The 21,389-nt window shown below is 42.4% G+C and overlaps 1 protein-coding gene across 4 annotated transcripts in view; it reads left to right on the top strand.

The window, feature by feature from the left end:
* Positions 1-21,389, top strand: part of HIVEP2 (HIVEP zinc finger 2) — a 137,234-nt gene that overhangs the window by 79,429 nt on the left and 36,416 nt on the right. For all 4 annotated transcript variants that reach the window (XM_030944436.1, XM_030944435.1, XM_030944437.1 and 1 more), the window contains one exon: positions 5,468-5,565. The gene's annotated coding sequence lies outside the window, so the exon portion shown is untranslated. The remainder of the gene's footprint in view (positions 1-5,467; positions 5,566-21,389) is intronic.

The following is a 21,389-nucleotide window of genomic DNA, read 5'->3' as shown; positions in this document are numbered from 1 at the left end:
GGGGTCTGAAGATAAAGGAGATAACATTGGGAGGCTCCCAAGAAGAAATTAGGTTCTTGGTTTTAATAAAGTGAATTTCCTATGTGTAAAGTAAACAAAGTTCATAGATATTCCTTTTAGTTAAATTTTGTTTGGATTGCAGAACCTGAGAGACAATAAAACCAGCTCCACTAACACACATGCATTAGTAAATATGTCTGGTTTATTTATTTAATATGTACAAATATGCACATATGGATATATACATATATTTATGTAGATAAACATATATGCACATAAATTTATGCATGTACAAATTTGAACAAACTGAAAATTTACAAAGATTTCTTGGTGCTCTTTGCATTGAGATCTGCAACATGGTGTTAGCAGGATACCAAAAAGAAGAAAAGCTGTCTATAAAAAAAAATTTTAATGGGCTATCATACTCCTATTGAGAAAATTGTGGAAAACAAAAGAAGCATATATACTGAAAAATAAAGCAGGCTTCAAATCTCTTGCTGTTTTAATAATGAAGACAAAAATGTTTACAGCATAGCAACATTAGATTCAAAAAATGAATTATATACCTTTTACTTTGGAAGTAGTTCAAGATTTTATCTAACTGGTTGTAGGCAAACATATCTGTGCAGTATTGGGAGCTGCCAGAAAGACCTGGAATTAAGAGGGCAAAGGTAGAGTTGCTTTAAGTATTTTAATTCATCTATTCAAAGATGATTTGTGTGAACATATTAAGAACACCAGTAAACTAATGGGAATAATTTTCTTTCACTTTTTCCAAATTCAATTGCACATGGTATGATTGCATTTGATCAAGGCATGAACATCATTTCACAGATGATTGTCTTCTGGCATTGAAGTATGACATTGCTTTTACCTTCCTTCTCTTCCTCAGAAGACTTTTTTGCTTCTAGCTGCCATAGCTATCAAATTGTGTGTATAATAAATTGTGTTTTGTTTAGAGAGTGATAACTGTAAAATATTGCCCGTTTGGAGAAAAAGTGCTGCTATTGAGATTGATGCCTGGAACTTAATGTATCGTAACTGCAATCAAACAAATTTTAGACTTCTTATTTCTCCTATAACAAATGATAATTCACAGAGTTCTATGGACCTTCTGTGTTTAAAAAGGAAAAAAGGAGCAAAAAGAGAAAAATGGGAAAATTAAAAAATTAAAATATTAGAAAATCCACTCTGGCTGGCTTCACACTCTATACATATTACAGAAGTTTTTGTGGTCAATTCATTGCATTAAGTAAGAAAACATCTATAAAGAGAGAACTCATTCAAGATGGCTTGGAGTGGGAGATTTGCATATAGCCCCACTGTTTTGAGTTACCCGCCATGAATTCAAGTTGATGGTTGATGCACTGCAGAAGTGTGCACATTTTTCTACCCATATTGCCTAGCTCTTCTTTAGTACAAATTATTCTGTATAATCCTGGAACCTGGCTGCAACTTAATGATACCTTACAGACCCGGTCAAAGTGAGGCTTTAGGTAAATTCCCAAACCATGGTAAGTTACAGACTGTGCTGGAATGCTGTCTACTTCAAGCCAGTTAAGGAGTAACATGGGCATGGCTTTATTAGCCCTTTGTACTCTTGAAGCAATTTCACCTGTTTACTGTACTATTTCAGAATCTTTGAATAATTAGCAGTAAAATATTATCCAGTTGCTTTCCAAAAATTTTAGTTTCTGATTAAAATACACATGAGATTTCTGACTTTCTTTTGCTTTGGAAGGTGCACAGGAATCTCCTTATCAACCCCCTACCCTCAACTGACCTTACAGTGTCAGTTTAACAAGTATATAATAAGTGATAAAAAGCAAAGATCTTGCTGTTGATCCATGACATTACTTAATTATTATGGTCAGATGATGCTGATGTCTCTGTTACATTTTTGTGTCACCACTGAAGGTGTAGTTTTATGACTGGAAAATAGTTACAGGGGTTGCCAAGGCTGCTAGGAGTCTTTCAAAAGCAGATGGTGTAAGTCATTATCAAAGCACCTCTGCTTGTGTTTCCAGGTCCTGTGTAAAAGGCTATTCCCAGAGCGTTTGAGAGGCAAAGTTCAAACTGAAAAGGCTCTTCCAAACAGAGAGACATGCTGTGATTTTCATACTCTCATTTCCCTTTTGACGAGCTTATCTCTTCATAGTCCCAACAGCTGTCAAACAACTGCAGAAGAGATTAGGAGAGTCATGACCAGGTGTGACCAAATAGAATCACAGAATCGTTTAGGTTGGAAGTCCAGCTGTTAACCCAGCACTGCCAAGTCCTTGACTAAGCCTGGTCCCCAAATGCCACATCTGCATGTCTTTTAAAAACCTCCAGGGATAGTGACTCAACCACTGCCCTGGGCAGCCTGTTCCAAGGCTTGACAACTCTTTCTGCAAAGAAATATTTTCCTAATATCCAATCTAAACCTCCTCTGATGCAACTTGAAGTAATTTCCTTTTGCCCAATAATTTGTTAGTTGTAAGAAGAGACCTAGCAACTTATAAACGCTAGAAAATGCTCAGCAGTGAGTGGTGGCTGCATTGCTGTCTTTCTTTGGTGGGCAGGCATTGGAGGCATGCTTGTTTTCTTCTGCAGCAAAGGAACAAAGGATTGCTCAAATTTTTACTAATGCAGTGATAAAAAACAAAAGTTCCTGTTTTTTCTATCCAAACAATAACTCTCGAGCTTCAATTAGGCAGCAAAATCCTGTTTGAGGACACATGAGTTATCTGGGCTTGTTAGAGACTCTGCAGGTTGGCTGTTCATTCAGACCACGTCCTGTTTGCTAGAAGCAGTGCTGCTAAGTCAGTAAGGAGATGCACTAGTACTGCCAGGACAAAACTCTGCTGTCTTTAACTAGGTCTTGGTTTGAAGAATATTTTGCCCTCTTGTAAGCAATGATTAAGTTTCTTAAATACTCAGAAACTGATCCAGCCTGAATTTAACGGATCAGATGCTAGAGTATTCTTTGAGGAACCATGTTGAAGACAGTGAGGTTACCACAGCAAGAGGGAAGACATTGGATATATTCAATTTTGCCCTAACTTATTTTAGCTCAGTTTTGAGCTAAAATAAGTTAGGGCAAAATGGAATATAGTGTTCCTCATGGATTTCAATTTAAACCCTCTCCATGAAGCTGGAGCAGCAGAAGTGTGATTTTGTTCTATAAATGACATCTTTCACTTATGGCTTTATTCTCTTTTCTTGAAAGTCTCCTCTGCTTCTGCCAGGATGCCATAAAGAGGATTGAGTATAAAGGAGTATAAATACCTTTATATAAATGTCTTTAGGTTGCAGATAGGATAAACAAGTTCATGATGCATATTAATTAGAAATAACTGTGCAAGTGTAGCCAGCAGCACTAAAACCACTTCAGCCTGTGAAAATACAAGGAGATCTGCTTTAGGACTGGAAAGTATTCATGCCACACCAGGGGGAAGAGGCTACAATCCAGACCACTCCTTGATCCTACTGAAGGATGGGAGAATAAGGACTCATGACTTCTTTATTGCTTTGCTTTGCTTTTTTGCCTGGGACATTTTTCAGGTCAGTTGTAAAAGTAGTGATTGAAATGCTGGCCCTGCTAAGTACAGAGTTTTGCCCTTGAGTAGAGCTGTGCCAAGGTTTCACCAACCGATTAAAACCATATTAGGCCCTGTCTCTTCAAAGGTTTAAAAGTGATTCCTGGCTTCACACCCAGATCATTTCCTAGAAAGCTGTAGATTGGTGTGATAAAGTGCCAGGGGCTGCAGCCAGAGCATGTGTTATTTTATATACTCAGACGCCTGTATAGACTGCTGTTGATATTACTGGTCAATAACACATTATCATTTACTATTTGTTTTTGTCGCTGGTAGCAAACATTGCAGGGAAAAACAGCATAAGCATGTCCATTTTATTGCCAGCCAGCTCCAGCCCTGTTTTACCTTTCAGCTTTTGGCACCCTGTTTGCACTGGCTCACATCTGTGCTCTGCTAGCAGTGGAAGCATCATGTGTTGCCCACACCACAGAGGACAGGTTCCCTGCTGGAAGCAGAGGGAAGTTTGCTTTGGCTTCAGCGTATGGTGTGGTCAGGTCACGGGCACAAATCTGCAAGTTAGGTGGGCTAAGTTTGATATTTTCCTGCCCAAGTCCTCTGACGTGCTCCTCTACCATGATGTGTAAGGCCTTGAGGAGCATGTACCTTCTGCTGTGGTGGCCTGATCACCTGAGACAGTAGCCAGCCAGATAGTGCCACAGCCAGGGCAAAAGAGCAGGAGAAGGGGTGACATGGGCTGCACTTCTTGCTGGGACCCTGTGCACCCCTGGGGTGCTGCCCTGTGCAGGAGCACATCCACCTGGGATGCTCACACTTGTTGCCTACCCATCACATTGCTTGGGATCTCACATGTGGGTATTCAGGGATGCAGGGAAGCCTGAAAGAAAGTGCCCTGAGCAAAATGCATGCTGTGGTTGTCTGTGTGTTCACAGCAAAATCAGAACAGCCAGGCCTGTTGGAGCACGTTGTTCACTGAATACAAGATCACTGAAGGTTTGTTGCCTGAGTATTAACAATGTGGGCATTTCAGTCAGCTCCACTGTGTACAAATTAGATCTGAGTCTCCAGTTCCTGGTGCCTTGTGTGTATGCCCCAGTTAGGGGTATTCAATAACCCACTCCCTGCAAGGTGTAAGCAAAGCAGCCTGCAGCTGTCTAACGTGTCTGACACATTCATGAACATATCTCCTGGTGCTCTGTGCCTTGGATGCACATACACTCCTGCACACATGCCTACAGCAGGTCTTTTGTGTGCAGAAAGTGCTTTCTTTGTGGTCTTTCCCAGAGTGCTGTCACATGTGAGGAGAAATGTAAGGATTATGACTGTTTTTCACAGTGTATGCTAATAACTTACTTTCTAAAACATACTAGCATCTTATGGAAAAGGGAATTCCTGGAGGTGATCTCACTTTTAAAGCATAGTGCTAAATAGGAAAGAAGCAGGATGAAAGATAATCACATTGCTCTGGTTCAATAACAGGAAAGTATCTGCATTTAATTAAAAATCATGTGCTCTTAAGTTAGGATTTGGGCATGATGTTTTCAAGGCAGAACACTTGGAATGACAAGGCCTAAATGTAAAGATACTACAAAGACAATTCATGGTTTGTGTTTACCCTGCTTTTGTATATATCATGTTTGAAAATATGTCATTGTATGCACCTACTGGCCTTATATGTCTATTGTTTTCACTTTGACATGCATTAGTTGATGTTTATTCTAGCCCACAGCAAGTTGGAAACCACAGGAAAGCTACTGATTGCTGGTGCCACATTGCTCTGAAGGCAGCAAGAAGGACTGTGACAATCTCTGAAGTTCTTACATGTATTGATGTAGCCAACACCGTAAAGTCAGTCAGGTTATAAAATCAAACAACAGGCTGAATTGATCACAGTTTTTACAAATCTTTAATATTTGTTTTCCAAACAGGTGGAAGAGAGAGTCAACAGCCATATTTGCTGGAGTAGTGAACCAAATTGCTTTGACTGGACCCATTACTCACGTGCACCTTTGATGGCAGCAGCCAGGTAGGAGAGTGAAGGAAGGGTGGTTTTGCATGAGCTGAGGGAGCAGGTCTGAGAGCACAGTTTTGAATTCTGAAAAGGCTTCATGTGGAAGTCACCCACATTTAACTCCTCATTATGTGTCCTTTTGTTACAACTGAAGCCAGCTTTTGCCAGAATTAGAGACATTTCTGTTTTGGGGCAGGTTTTTGTTAATTTGGAAGTAATGTCTTTGCTTTGTCCACATATTTGGTTTTCCACTTTCCCTTCTCCTAAGCAATTCTTGTATCAAATATCCAGGGACTCCACTTCTTGAACTAAACAAGCAGAAAAGAGTGCTTGCAAAAATGCAAGAAGATATGGTGGGTGAGGTTTTTATATCTGAAATGTCTGGGTTTTTTTTATTTACTTTGTCCTAAAGTTGCTGATTTATGCTTGACAATCTTGCCATTTCAAGTGCACCATGGACAGTACTGTTCAAGGTTTAATTCTTCCTCTGGGTCTTGAACACTTGGGCATGTAGAAACTGCAGTTATGAAAGTGCTAATGTTGTATGCAATAACACCCAAGCTTAAAGTTAGTGGATCCCCAACAGAGGTCTTACTGTGGCATCAGATAGTTCAGAAGACAATTTATCATGTCAAGAAAATCTGCATTTTCAGCTACTGATTGCAGCACCATGTTTATTAGGGTTGGTAGTACCAAGATGGTCAGTTTTCATATTCACAGTCTCAAAAACTGTGCCTGTGTGCAGTACACAAAGTTACTTTTCTTGCTATAGGAGACCTGAAGCACTGAGAACCCCCTCTTCTCTCATCTTCTCTGTACAGGCATATCCTTGATGGTCAAAGAATTGTTAGCCCTTAGAATTTAATAAGACAAGCTCGAAAGAGTGAAAGGTTAAGGAAAGTTTGATTGCATTGAGTTTCTTTTTTTTTTTTTTAATTATCCAATATTTATCTTCAGCCATAGAAGCTAGGTGTATAAGGAAGACCCCGAAGATTCTTATGTTATATCATGAGCACAGGAGGTATTCAAAGAAAATACAGAATATATTTTGAGATAACCCCACCAGATTTTTCAGGATTATGTAAATAGCGTTATAGTGTTGGACCTATGTTTCATTCTATATATGAATTCAGTGAAAGAAGGGGTTAATCCCTTGAACTTTTGCTCAACCCTGGAACTGATCCCAAATATTCTGCAGTCCAGGATGGTGCTATATGGGATATCTCTTCTTATGGATCCCTCTCAAGGTCTCTGCAATGGGAGTCGTGGGTATCTGCGTTGTTCTCTCTCCCCTGTGCAGCCTCTGAGAGCAGCCGAGATGTTTGTGCGCAGCCTGGGATTGGAGTTGGGTGGGCGAGAGGGTGTGAACTGATGGCTGTCAGCAGGGCTGTTACCCCCGCCAGAGGTCCTGTGGAATTTCTGTTTAAAGTTCAGCAGGAAAATAAACTGTCCTCATGCACCCCTGAGCTGTGTTGCCAGTTTGGAAAGCATTAACAGCGTGTGAAATTTATAAGGAGGAGTAATGGAACACTGCTGGAGTATGGAAACCTGGCCATGTCCTGACTCACCAGGCAGGATTTAAGTGGAAAATGGAGAACTTTGGCACACAAGAGTATGGCGGCCATGCTCTGAAATGGGGTTTTAGCGTACAGCTTTCAGGTTTTGTTAGCATGTAACTTAATGGCACTTGTGTGCATTGGGCCCTTTTGGCTATGGCTCTTGTACACTGAGAACTCTCCCCGGTAATGTGTCAGCCGAATAATAGCACACTTCACTTTTTGTTTGGAACAATTAAATTTTAGAATAGATGCTCTCAATTAACGTAGTTCAAACTGGCCTTATTGTAACTATGACGATATGTACCACTACCTCGTGTGCTAAGGATATTAAGGCAAGCACTTAATACTGGCAGGGTAGTAAATATGCTGTGTGAGCCAATAAAAGGCTCCCATGAAGAAATGGAACCCTATTACTACCTACTTTACAGGTGAAAGCTTGCAGTCTGATTCCACCTCTAGGCACGGGGTGGTAGGAAGGCACATTTTCTCCAGGGACCAGAGCACACAACGCTGCCAAACCAGCAGTCTCAGGCATCCTTCAGGGAATGTTTCCTGCAGCTGAGCAAGACTGCAAGCTGTGGTGTGGAGGACTAGCTGCTTTATTTTGGCTAGGAATCCTTTGAAGATACTGGTCCTGATTCTCTACTGCCTGAAACCTTTTGCTATTTATACCTGGGTAAAGTGAATGCCGAGCGAGCATAAAATACCAGTACGCTGGTGCTAAAGGAGCTGTTATCCACTTTGCCCAAATATAAATGACTATGCAAAGGGTGAAGCAAGTTCAAGGTCTCTCTTTCTGTTGTGACATTGCCCCTAGATCCTGCTGCTCATCACTGACAGCGTGAATAGAGTGAGGCTGAATCTTCCTGTAGGTTTGAGCTCAAAATGTGCAAACTCGGGTAAGTGGGAGCACCTGCTTCTGGTCCCGCTAGTATCCAGAGAGGGGCAAAACCCGGAGGCGGCCGAGCAGGACGGCTGGACAGCAAATCCATGCGGCAGTTCCCTGACCGCCCGTGCCGGGCTGGGGGGGCTGAAACACGGGAAGGCCCAGAGGAGGCAGGAATGGGCACTGCGCTGTCAGCCTCACAGCTGCGGGGCACGGAAGGCCGCGCTGGCGAGGCAGCGGCCCCGGCGGGCGGGGGCTGTGGGAGGAAAGGCCGCGCCCGGCGCAGCTGCCGCTGCCAGCCGGGGCCTCGGGCAGCTGCGGCACCGTGCTCCTCACCCTGCTGCCGCCGGCGGGGCGGTGTTTGGCTTCTCTTCCCTGCACAGCGTCCCCACCCCCAAAAAACCGGAACCAACCCCCAGAGCCATAAAAATCAGCGCTTGCTTAATGAAATCGAACAGCTTCATTCGCCCCCCCACACGACACGTGGCCCGTGCAGCCGCAGCCGGCAGTGCGCTGACATCCCGCCCATTGGAAGGACACGGTCCTTGAAATGCTCTGGCACCGCGAGCTGCTGCTTTCCAGCTAGAGCAGAGACAGATAAGGATATTGTGAAGGAGAAATTTGGCGTTGCGTATTATAAAACCGAATCCTTAAAGAACCTGCGTACTTTTGGCAGTATTTCATATGTCGTAAATAGAACCCATATATATTCATGCGTATTTTAAGCAGAATATACTGTACTGCAATTTCTGCCATCTAAGCAGATATCTTGGTAGAGTAATTTAAAAACATAGCTTTTTTTTTTTTTTGTAGCCAGCACAACACCAATTAAATAACAAGGCCAGCATTCTGTGTTAGGCATCCTGGCTCAGGGGCTCCCAGGTGTCCATATACCTGCTGAAGGCAATGCAGGAGCTCAGGAGTTGGCCCAGCACAGGGTGAGGGCATCACTGACTGCTCTGCTGAGCAGAGCTGTGTGGGGATGGTGTGCAGCAATGCACACTGCTGTGCGAGAGATACTTTTAAAAAGCAAGACGTGCAAATGGATTCTTTGTAAGACCTAGATAAACCTCTATATGTTTCATTTCTTTATAAGCCTGCAAGTATCCTGCTTTTTGCTAGGGGATAGAGGGTCATAACAGCATGAACACTTGAATCACTGAACCCCTCCACTTGATGGCATTAATTTTGTTTAACTTCCAAGACGTGTATATACCTATTTGCATCTATATTTCCCTCTGTCTAAAAATACCGTAAGGTTATAGATTCGAGGCTTGCCGCTTCAATTAAGACATGGAGTGAACAACTGCAATTTTAAATCTGCAAGTGACATTTATGCAGAATTATTGTTACATACCATGCTATAGTAACCCTAAATAATGTCAAAATATAAGCAGGACACTATACTACAATTTCAGTCTTTAAAAGTAATCCTATGAACCTGGCTGTGTTCTAAACAAAATTTGAAGAATTTACATTTTTGAAAAACAACAGTCCAGTGCCCCGTGCAAATCTGTGTGAGTGGAGTCTCTTGCTCACTGACGCTTTGCTAAAAAGTTCTGGGACTGTAAAGTTTCAGACAGTTGGGAAGCTCAGATCCACACTAGCAGTTACCTCCAGATGGCTGCACTTTCATTTGGTACTAAGCCTTCTAGCATCTCAGCGTTTGCATGTTTGGGATGGTGATGTGTACTGTTCCACTTGTTTTTGCCAGAAAATGTACAGGGCATTGTATGATAAGTTTTGACACATGGTATAGCTCAAAGAAGAGGTGAGAAAGAGAGTGTGGGGAGAGAGAAGGAACAAGGAAAAGAGGAGGACAGGAAAATAAAGGAATAAGAAAATGCAGCCAGAGAAGTTTATGTCAGTGTAATGAATTCAGCCTGACTGGCAAATACAATCTGACTGCAAGTTGTGAATTTCATTGAGTTTGATCCAAGAAAGACACAGCTGAGCAATCTGCAGGAAGCAATCTTTTCCTAGAAGTATGCCGCTCCAAACTGTACAAATTCTTCCACTGGTCGTAAAATGTCTGTCTGCCACTGAACCTGTGCAATCAGATACTTTTGAAGAGAAAGTGTTGTACTGAAACAGTCAACTGAAGAATAGCAAAAAATATCACTAAATGTAGAATTTGAAAGAAGAAAACCTATATAATTTGAAGTTGGCCAATGAAGCCTTAGTGATAAGGACAGTTAATCATTCTGGTGCAGCTGTTTCCTGACATTTCTGCAAAATGTTGTGGAAAAATTAATGAAGGTTTGTTCAGTAATGGTTTCAAGCTTGGCTAGTGGAAAATATGACAGCATTTCCATCGTCAATTAAGAACAAGCAAGGCCCTTTTTTTTCCGCAGGGGAAGTGGTATGCAGTTTGTACTGCACAGGAAACTGTAGACTTGAAAGCAGCTGTGTGATAGTAACAGGTATGCAGAGAATATGGAGAAGGGCCCGGGCCCTCTTCTCTTATCGCATGTGCTTCAGTGTAGTAGAAGTAGCTCCGTTACATACTGGAAATACGGGATACTTATGCTATCTACCATGTGGGGTATTCCTTCGAGTGTCTGGCTCTGAAAATAAATGCCCTTCTTGTCGCTTCAGTAACAAAGCTTGCATTAATAAGGCTTTCATTGCAGTTTTTTTACTGTGACATCAGAAAAGACTAATTCCTTCAGTTGGAGAGACACAGGATTTTTTGCCCATCTCTGAAATTCACATTACTTGCCATTCGACCTCGGGGTGTCTGGTTGTCATAGCCATGCAGCAGGTCTTGCATGCTCACCATGCATGCAGCTCACCAGCGGGCCTTGGTGAGCACATCTGGGTGCTGTGCTGCATGGGTGAGGAGCAGCAGTGCAGCTGGAGGGGAACTCGCTGGCCTGTGTGCAGTATGGACAAGGGCTGTGCGTGCCAGCTCGGTGTCATGTGTGTGTATGTGGTGCTGCAGATAGCCAAGAAAGCATGTGGAAACATGAGCATGGCCAGAGGGTGCATTCCTGTGGCAGATCAGCATAGCTGAAGGTCACTGTAGCAGCTGAGCAGTGGCCTTTGTCCACTCCTTCACCTTGTAGCCTGCAGCACCTGGCAGGCAGCCAGCTGCCAAAAGCCTCCTCCAATGGCACCTTGGGGTTCCTGCTCCTGCCAAAGCTCAGCTGTGCTTGAGCTCCTCCAGCCCAACTCAGTTTGGGGTATGCTGGATCCTCTCTGTGCTTTAATAGGCTGTATGGGGTAGAAGGTAGTTTGGAAAGAGACAGTTTCACTCTTGAGGATAAATTACAAAGACCGGTCTCATACAGCCAGTAGAATTAACTTTTTTACTCAAGAGATTCTAAATTTTATTTTGTGTGAAAAATGCATTAGTGTGAAATGTCCAGGTCTGGTACAGAAACACTGTAAATCACTGCAAATGTTTAGGTGAATGATTGAGGGGCTCAGTACCTTTCTAGTACTTTTCTGGACTGTGAGGTTTTGTACATGCTTGCCTCCTGTAATAGCTTTTTTCTTCCTCTGACTTTCTGAGATACTTTGAGCCCTACCATAAATATGATTTCTAGCCTGTTTACATGGTATGATGATTCATGCTAAAGTGGTGGATAGAAGATGCATTATAATGAAGGGTTTATGCTTTCCTAATATCATTCTGTAAAGGTGACACTTACTCAATGCTCCACTGCAAATTTAGAAGACCCTTAGCAAGCTTGCTAAAAATGTTTGTCTCGCTCTCTGTAATGTTAGCTCTAGGGTGTATAGTTCTTATTGACAGGTTTAAGCCAGTGTAAAACAGTTAATAATGACAGAATTGTATCCATGATTTGTGACCATTCACATAAGCACATAAAAGTCAGCACCAAGTTCTCTCTCCCTGATGCAGTCCACTGTGAGAAGCTTCATTTTAGATTCTCCCAAGCCTGCAATCCCTAGTGCAGGTAAACCTGTTGCTGGAGTCAGTGACAACTTTAGCAGTATCAGAGTTATCAGAGCATTAAAGACAGCTCCTATAAGAGCCTCTAATTAGTCTTGATTTGGGACATTAAAAGGTTAGTCCTGCAAGCACCCTATCAGTAACCATGTGCCTGCTGCCACTGCAGTCAGTATATTCTCATGCCCGCAGTGAGACTGCTTGTGTGCTGCGGGGTGTGCTCAGGAGTAAGGGAAAAACGAGGACTTTGCTTTTGCAGTTTATCTGATGTGGGAAATCTGAGGGTGCTGGGTCAAACGTGAGCTGCTTTTAAACTTCTCAGCATGAGGGCTGTGCCTACAGCTGCTTAGGAATTTCCCATAAAAACAATTTGTCAATTAAAAGCGGAATTTCCACAAGAACAAGTTTTCCACTGGAAAATTTCCATATTGCTATTTTTATTTTTTTGTTTTCCCATGGAAATCTTTGAATTAAATACTTCCCTTTAAGTCACTTTACTCCATGAAGAAGATCTTTGTTTAGCTGATCTGAGCTAAAATGGTTTCAGTTGCCATTGCCTGTTATGTTTCTCATCTCATTATGAATTGCAGTACAAAAATTTTATGCTTAAGAAGTTCCTGTGGGCAGATCACCTTGACATTCTTCATGTCCCACACTGGGTTGGAGTCACTTGTGTGAAAAAGTCTACTCACTACTGAAAAAACAATGTCAAAGTGAAACAAATTCTAAAATAGAGGCCCCAAACCCTGGGAAACCAGAGGAGCCTCGTTCATTTGTGAGCCTGTATCTTTGCTGTTTAAACTCAGTTTCCCAAAATTTTGATTATATTATACTGGTTATTTAACATGTCTGGGGGGTGTAAAACTCTTGGACTCCATTTGAGATTAATGGGGAATAAAAAGTATGTTTAAGTGATTGTAAAATTGACAAAGATCACACAATCAAGGTTAAGGACTTCCACTTGTCTTGTTTTAATTCCTTCCCTGATGGCCCCTGCTGAGGGCAGCTGGGTAATGGCTGAGACATTACTGGAGGGGACTGGACACCTGGTGCTGAGCATATGAGAAGGGAGAAGAATGTGGCTGACACCAAGGTGTTCGTCGTATCACACAGTGACCTCTTATGGATGAATGTTAAAAAAGAATGAATACCACTTTTACTTTTTAAACTAACAGTTTGAATAGTACCAATATTTGTAGTAGGTGCTGGGTTCTCTTATGATGCTGTGTCCCCAGATTTCTGTGAATCTTTTTATTTGTCTTGCTGTCTCTCATCCATTCTTCATTCCATCTTCACTAACACATGGAGCAAGTTCTAGTCACAGCACTAAAACTTTGATTATATTGCATGGCGACTGGCTGGCAGTTTTGTGATCATGACTGGTGGCATGCACGGAGTACTAGCCCCTGTTGTCCCTGAGGGAAATGTCCCCCAGGAGGAAATGGGCTGTACCAGAAAGTGCTCTGTGTGACAGCCACTGCACCAGAGGAAGCTTGCTATCTACATGAGCCTGAAGGCAGGTGCAGATTTTTTCACCTGGTGCACACAGGAAGCAGCATGGCCGATGTCTGACTTTCCTGTAGGCAGCCTCCCCTGGCCTTCTCAGAAAGGCAAGGGAGTTGTAGTTAAATATTACAGTCTAACCTTTTACTTGCTCACAGACTGAACAGAAGCTAAGTAACTTTAAGCCATTAGCTCCATTTTAGGTATCTCTTCCACTGGATGAAGGGCAGTTGCCTCTCAATCATATCTTCCAAATGAACGACTCGGAGTGAAACCCTGGGCTGCCTTTACCTGAAGGAAAGCATGGTGCCAGCACACATCCAAAGCACCCTCCTCTGTCCCTTTTTCTGCCCCTCTCATAGGATTCTCTTGAGTTCCTATTCCCCCTTACTCTGTCACTGGTTTGTTTTGACCCTCATAATTTTTGCTGGGTACCCTGAATTAGATTTATGAATGCTGACTGTTGGATTTGAACCTTCTTCCTTCTGGGAGGATAGGACCGGCAGTTATGGAGAACTTGTTTGACTGTGAAATCAGGAAGGGTTTTTGAGAGCTGGCTTAGTCATTTTTCCTGCCAGCATCCCCATTCTTACCAGATGGTGCTGGAAACCCTCCCAGCCCCAAACCCTTCTGCTTTCCCACTGCTTAGCTTCCCCAGTGGTGCTGAAGACAAAGGTCCGATCTGAATAGAAAGAAGAAAGGACTGGTCATTAATTTTTTATTTAAACATTTCAACAGTTGCCTTTGGGTGATACAAGCATAAGTTGCTGGCATTCAAGGAAATACCAAATAGGCCTTCTGTGCTAACAGCAAAGACTTAATTGTACTGCAAGCTGAACTCAGTTTCAAAGAACACAATTTATTGCCATAATTTCCACCTGTGTGTTGTTCTTTGGGAAAAACAATAAAGCTCACTTCACTTGAAGTCCCCTATACTAAAAAGGAAGGTTTTCTTCCAATATAATTGAAACTGGAGTTTTCATTCACCTGAAGAATTTGAAGACTAACTGAAGGAATGATCACAGCAATTATTCACACTGTTTGCCAAGAAAAGAAACATCTGGCAAAACCTACATTTGTGACAATCAGTTGTATTTCATGGTTGCATTGCAAAGGCCTTGGTTCTAAATATAGGATAGGCAGAAATTGCTCTGTTTAGTGTGTCCTAAAATTATCCAGCACAGAAATACTTTAAGGAAATGTAAAAATGAATTCTCAATTTCTCAAAAGGCAGCTTAAAGGGGAAGGCATGCTGATGTGGAAGTATTGAATAAATGCCGTCTCAGTTACAATTTTACCAAATGCAAGGAAGAGTCTTACACGTCATGTCCTTGTTATAAGATTCATGGAGAAAATACTCCCACTCAGATAGAAATTCGCTGTAAACATCTCTCTTGCTGTTAGAGTAGATGTACTTTTGAAGATGCAGTGGCTCTTAGAAGGAAAAGAGCATGTTGTGCAATGATCTGACCTTACGTTGCATAGACACTTCCAGTTTTGGAATGTGAAATGTCTGAAACTGGGAGTGGGCGGACAAGAGGTGGAGCCAGGCAGGAGCCTGGGTGGCTGCGTTTCTGAGAAACTCTCTTCTGCTGGTGAGTACTGCTAATTCGCCAAGCGCACGCCTAAAGCCCTGAATAGTGCTCAGTTGAACCACTAAACAATATCAAGTTTCAAATGGACATAGAGCTATAGGGTGATATTTTGGAAGTTAATTGTATGAAACCTCATTGAAAGCAAGGCTGAATTCTTTCAGACCTGAAACCACAGCCTCCCAAAATGCGTCAGAGACTCTTGATGTTGTAGCGAGGTCAGCTTCCCTCCCCCCCTACCTGTGAGTCAGGACAATTCTATTATAGGAAGTTTTTATTGGAGGCTCTTGATGGAGAGGTAGACAACATGCAGATGGTGAGGACATACTGGGACAGAGTTTGGATTCTGTGCCTTCATAAGTGGTGACCAACAGGCGACCAACAGGTCAGAAGAGCATTTTTTCTGGAGAGCAGTGGGATACTAAAGAAAGAATAATATTTGAGCAAGAGGTAGGTTTCACTGATTTCACCTTCTGTCTAATTAAAACCTGGATTCAGAGTCCACTCAAGCTGGCATTGTATTGATTCTCAAGGGGGACAAAGGCTAAATCTCTTGTAGGCTTAATGCCCTCAGTACTTGTTCGCAGTTCCTTCCATATCTACTTTAGCTGAAAATCACAGAAAGAAAATTTTAGAGTAGTTCAGTTCACTGTAGAAAGAAAAAGAAAACCAAGAAGGAAACAGAATGTATTTGACAGGTGGGAATTTCAGAGGTGTTATCTTGATTTTCAGTCAAGGCAGACACTTTTTTAAATAGAAACTTCCTGTGGGGTAGTCATCCGCTTACTCTTTCCTTTTCTATAAATCCAGACCTGCTTATGGGTGGATCAACACCACTGGGACTTAAAAATATCTGTGAGCAATGCTGCCCCATTTATATTAGCAGGCCTATAACATTTTCTTTGTTTGTTATTGCTGTTATTACCTGGACTGCTCTAGCAGAGTGTTAGCATAGATGAAATTCCTGCAACAAGCAGTATTTTGACAACTTTGTGCTGTGCTTTTAGATCTGCTCTTCTTTCAATGCTGGCAGATATTCTGCACTTCCTGGACTCACTGCTACTGGAGAATAAGTATCTTACAGCAGTCTAGGATTAAAAGGATACCTCTAGAAATAATTTACTCTATAAGGACTTTCATTATTTCTATGTGAAATTGCTAGCAGCAGGTAAGAGATCCTGAAACCAGCTGTAGCTATTTGATTCATAACCTGTCAGAAAAGAAGGTTTCAGTGTCCACTCCTGATGAGCAACTTGGGGGAAAAGCAGAGCATGCAAAGAGCTGACCTACCTGGGCCCTCAGCACAATAGGTAGTTCTACATTTGAGTGATTTTCCTGAGAGCACCCCATGTGGAGTCTTCCACTTTACTGAAGGTTTGTGTTGTCCTGGTTTGATCCACTTCTCAATTCATTGGTGGAATATTTCTATTAACTTTCCCACAAGCTGATTCAGACTGCATAAAAGAGGGAAAAAAGAAAAGATTCAGATTTGAATTGATGGGTGGTGCATTTTATAAGCAACTTCATCAATGATTTGTTCCTAGAGATGTAAACAACCCTTTCTTTAAAAAATTAAGAACAACTGGATGCATTTCTGGTGTCCCTCTGACTACCAAGCATTCATTAGTAAACACTCAGGCAAATGGACCTCTTTATGCAGATGTGTCTGAGCCTGTATGTGGACCTATTCACATGTGGAGTTTGAGTTGGAGAAAATAAGGTGCTCTTAAAAGACTTCTTGAGGCAGGTATCTGCCTGAGGTTATGATTGTGTTTTTCATCCGGCAGGTTTTAAGTCTAGAGGTGGTTGTGATGGAAAAAGCATAAAACAAGGCCATGGTTTATCTGAGCTTCATGGTGAGGAGTGGGTAGACAGGCAAATTTAAGCAGAGCAGTGTGGTCTCCCAAAAGGGCTGTAGAACTGCCCCGAACAGAGAATGCTCCTGAACATTTTGATGGCACTAGCTGCCACTAGCTGCTTCCCCTTTAGTGTGATTTAGCAAATTATTTCCCTGTTGGATAAGATGGAAGTAAGCTTCCTTTGCTGTCTGCCTGATTGCCTGATGTCCAAATCTGCTTTGACTAGTCAGCAGAAAATTTGAGTGCCTTTGACCTCCACTGGCCTTTTTCCTGGCCTTCCTCTGCCCTTTGCTCTTTCTGGCAAAGTCCTGTTGCAGTTAGACCTCAGGATAGCAGCCTAAGTGCCAGCATCTTCCAGCTGTCATGTGAAACTGCAATTTGGTTCACATCAGTTCTGTTCTTTCTCTAAGCAGTATATACAGAATATAAAAGTTCATATCCTATCTTATGATTAGATTTGACATCCTTGAACAGATCAAGGAGAAAAATGAATTGTTATCCTGAAGAAAGTTGTGAAGAAAAATATCAGAGTGATAGCTTTTTGCTTTTAAGTTTTCCTGATCAGAGCTCAGAGGCTGAATTTTGGATCAAACAGCCATAGCGATTTTGCAATCAAATACTCCCAACTTGTGAAGATGCAAAGAGCAGCTCCTCCAGCTTGCTCTAATGAACCAGCAGCTCTTTGTTGATGCTAGCCAAGCAATTAGGCTCCCTGTTATGCAGTTGCATCTAAGCAATTTGGTTTATTTTACTCAAGGAGATCTCACCAATCCACAATTAAAGTTGCATTTTCATCTCTCACTTAGGGGTTGAGAAAACGCTTTTGAAGGTCTTTGTTCCTCTGGTGAGCTTGGGAGAGGAACAAAATCAAACAAGGTTTTTTTGTGGCAGGAGTTGGGTCGTGACTGAGACAGTTGGCTACTTCATTATAGCAAACACGTAGGTGGCCTTTCTCATGTTTTGAGATGCAAGAGAGGAGCTCTGACTTGACTGACGTCTTTGAGGGGAGTGGAGGCAATCCTTTGCAGAAGGAGGATCAGGTCAGCTGTGCCATATGCAGCACACACTGACAGTGAGCCCTTTCCTCTCAGCTGCTTTGAAGTTACAGTCTCTATCTTTTTGGCAGGATCAGATCCAAGTGGTGAGATGGCCCTGAGTTCGGGCAACTTATAATGTCTGTAATTCTTTGCACCTGTTTGATTGTGGTATTTATAGCTCATTTTTACCCGTGCTTTCTTTTCAGCGTAACAGTTACCAGCAGACTTCCTTGCTGGTACTGGATCCATTCAGAGGGAAAGACTGAATGTAATTTGGAGGATCATTAGGGTGAGATCAGCTCTTGAAACCTGAGTCGAGTTAATGATGAAACCTGAGTTTTGTTAATAATACATTGTAATTATTACTCCCAGCAAGGCAGATACCTCATATTTCTCATCTTTTTAGCTTGGGATCCTAGTTACTGTGATACTGCTTGGGTCTACAAGAGGACAATACCTGGTCTCCAGCACCAGATTTCCGCTTGAGCTTTCCCAGGTAGAGCAGTGTGTCTGCAGATGTTGATGTGTTACACAAGCTGGGGTGCAGAGGGGCCAAGAGGAGGATACATGATCAAGAGATGAAACAGCAGAACGTTAATAATAAAAGACACTTAATTGGATGTGCCGTTTTGCCCAGCAACAAGGACATATGTCAGTGCACAGAAGGCACCAGGCTCGTGGCAACCTGCTCCCACCTCCTACGGGTCTTCCTGAGGACAAAATTGCATTATGAGCCGAGCCACTTGCCTGCTGCAATTGGCAATAAAGCATTAATCCTAAGCCTTTGTAGACTGCATCTATGCTTGCACCTCCGAGATGCTGGGCCAGATTGGAGAGGTGACATAAGTCATGGTGTGCCTTATGTGTTGGTGAGTGGGAGGGGAGTGCACACTGGGGAAAATGACACCATGCAGGGGCGGGAGGGAGAAGGCTGTGGCAGGAAAAGCAACCTGCAGCAGGATGTAGGATGATGTGAGATAGTGCAGACTCTACTTAATGCTGTATTTCCTTACTGCCTCCCGTAGCTCCTTTTGCAGCCTCCCCTGCTGTCCTGTGCTGGTGCCTACTGCCTCCATTTGCCCATGGTGTGCTTTAACCTACTGTAGGCTTTCATTTTGTGGGAAACGCCACTGTGGAACTACTGCCCCTTCTGAAATGCAGGACACCACTATATCCAGTCTCCCACCCCACCTGTGCCATCTGTTTGTGAAGGTGTGAGTTAGGGACTTACTTTAGGGCAAGGTAAAATGGCCTTAAATTGCACCAGGTGAAGTTTCGTTTGGGTATTAGGAAAACTTTCTTCATAGCACTGGAACAGGCTGCTGGAATAGGGCAGTGGTGGAGTCATCATTCCTGGGAGTATTTAAAGTCTTGTGGATGTGGCACTTAGGGACATGGCTTAGTGGTGGACTTAACAGTGTTAAGTTAATGGTTGGGCTTAATGATATTAACAGTCTTTTCCAATCTAAATGATTCCATAATTCTACATTTGGGACAAGAAGGTTCCAGCACCCATAGTTTAAACACCAGCCAAAAGAGAAAGCCTATAGCAGGAACTTAGCAAAAGAGAAGATTTCTTTCCCTGATTTTGGAATTTCAGTCTATTCTACAGAATTTTAGAAAATACAATGTAATAGTAAATGTTATGTTTTCTTAATGCACTTTTCTGCGGTTTTCCTAGTTTAATCTTCTCCTTTGTATGTTTCTTTAAATAGATGTAATCTTAAAAAGACAGGTTATATGTTACTGTTGCTTAGACAGAATTTCTGTTCCAAATCTGAGTGGGGAGCTACGCTGAAGGCTGTGTACTTTTAACTTTATAACTTAAGATCCCCAAAGTGATTGAGAATATGTGGTCCTGTTTCCTATTAACTTTGTGGAAATATGCACCCAGAATATGGTCTTCAGTATTTAAGCCTACTAATAATTATTTTTACATCCATATTTCCTTCTATATAATAACATCTATTCTTCATTTCAGATGAAAATTAAATTGTCTGAAGAAGAGTATCATCAACTGATTTGTCTTACATCATCATGTTTATCTATTCTAGTGAAAAAATCAGTGATTATTAAATTTACTGCTAAGGCAAAGAATGAAAAGACAAAACTATGATGCTGCACAAAGAGTGCTCTTGCATCAGTGGGAATTAATCACAGCATATCAAGAAAAGAACACAGTCTCAATTTCCCACTGTAGTTAATGTTAAAAATTTAATCTTATTAACTTCAATTACATTTTGTTTAATGTTAAAATCAGAGGAAAATAAAAATTCTAATTTCAGAATAATCATTTGGATTGGATCTTGCATGTGAAGTTGGCAGTATGTTACAGTGGGCTTTTTTTTTTTCTGTTGTAAATGAGAGAAAAAGTCTGGTAAAAACGTGTGTGTTTTTGTTTAGCCTAGTAGAAGTGATGGGCGGTATTTGGAGGCACACAGGAAGGCTGCATAATATTGAAACAAACCCCTCTTGTGCGCGTCAGCCAAACGAGTCATGATATCAAGTAGAAAAAGCAAAATTGTTGGAGAGACCATTTCTTTGCACAGCTCGCTCATGCAGAGTACTAGTCAGCACTAGGAATTTGGCATGAGTGTTGCTCCAGTAGTGGTATTACAGTCACAGGCTTTAAATAGTTGCAGATGTTCTGAGGGGGATTGGGGGGACTGTCCCTGCCGTCCTTTACGGAAGCAGGGAGCGAACAGCGCATGGCCTGCAGGAGCACGGAGTTTCCCTGGAAGGAGACTTGGCTGAGCACCTTTGAACACCTCAGCTGAGTGTAGCTGTGGCTCGTTCTGTTGCAGTCAAACCCACGGCAGGCTGGGGGCTCCAATCAGGAGGAGCAGTGGGATGGTTCCTGTGGCAGCCCAAGCAAGGCTGGCCGGCACCGGCAGTAGACCAAGCCCTCCTGTTCTCGGCCAATGGGCGACCCTTTGGCTGCACCTGAAATGGCAGCACCTCATGTCTCCCTTCCTGGCAGGTCCTTGGTGCCAGGGAGGGGCTGTGCCCCAGCCCAGGGCAGATGTGGCATGCAGGACCGGGCTGTGAGAGAGCCACTGTGTCCCACTGCTGCTGGCTGGGCACAGCCACGCTCCAGGGCGTGGGACCTGCCCCTGCCTTCACCTCCTGCTGCTCCTGAGTTTGCTGGTGCAGCTCTGGTTTTGCCTCTGAGTCTGTTCCCATAGTTTAATGGGTTGTCTATTGGGATGTTTTAATAGAAAGCTTCCGATTATTTGTTATGGGATGTCAGGATTCAAAAGCCACATGGAAGATTTGCCTGGTCTTCTCACCTTTACTCTTGTTATAATGTCAATGAAAAGGGGATGATTTCAAAATCTGACTTTTACCCCCTTTGTGTTCTCAAGTTTCTCAAGTTAGAAACAGGAAGCTGTTTTGCATAAAGGTAAAATTGTGTTTTTAACAAGGAAAGTTGGTGTTAGACAGACTAAATATACCCACACAGTCATACTCAGTGGGTAGTCCTGGC

This window comes from Camarhynchus parvulus, chromosome 3 (genome assembly GCF_901933205.1).
Source record: "Camarhynchus parvulus chromosome 3, STF_HiC, whole genome shotgun sequence".
NCBI lineage: Eukaryota > Metazoa > Chordata > Aves > Passeriformes > Thraupidae > Camarhynchus > Camarhynchus parvulus.
The sequence above is the reverse complement of the archived record's forward strand: the minus strand, read 5'-3'. Positions and strand labels throughout refer to the sequence as shown.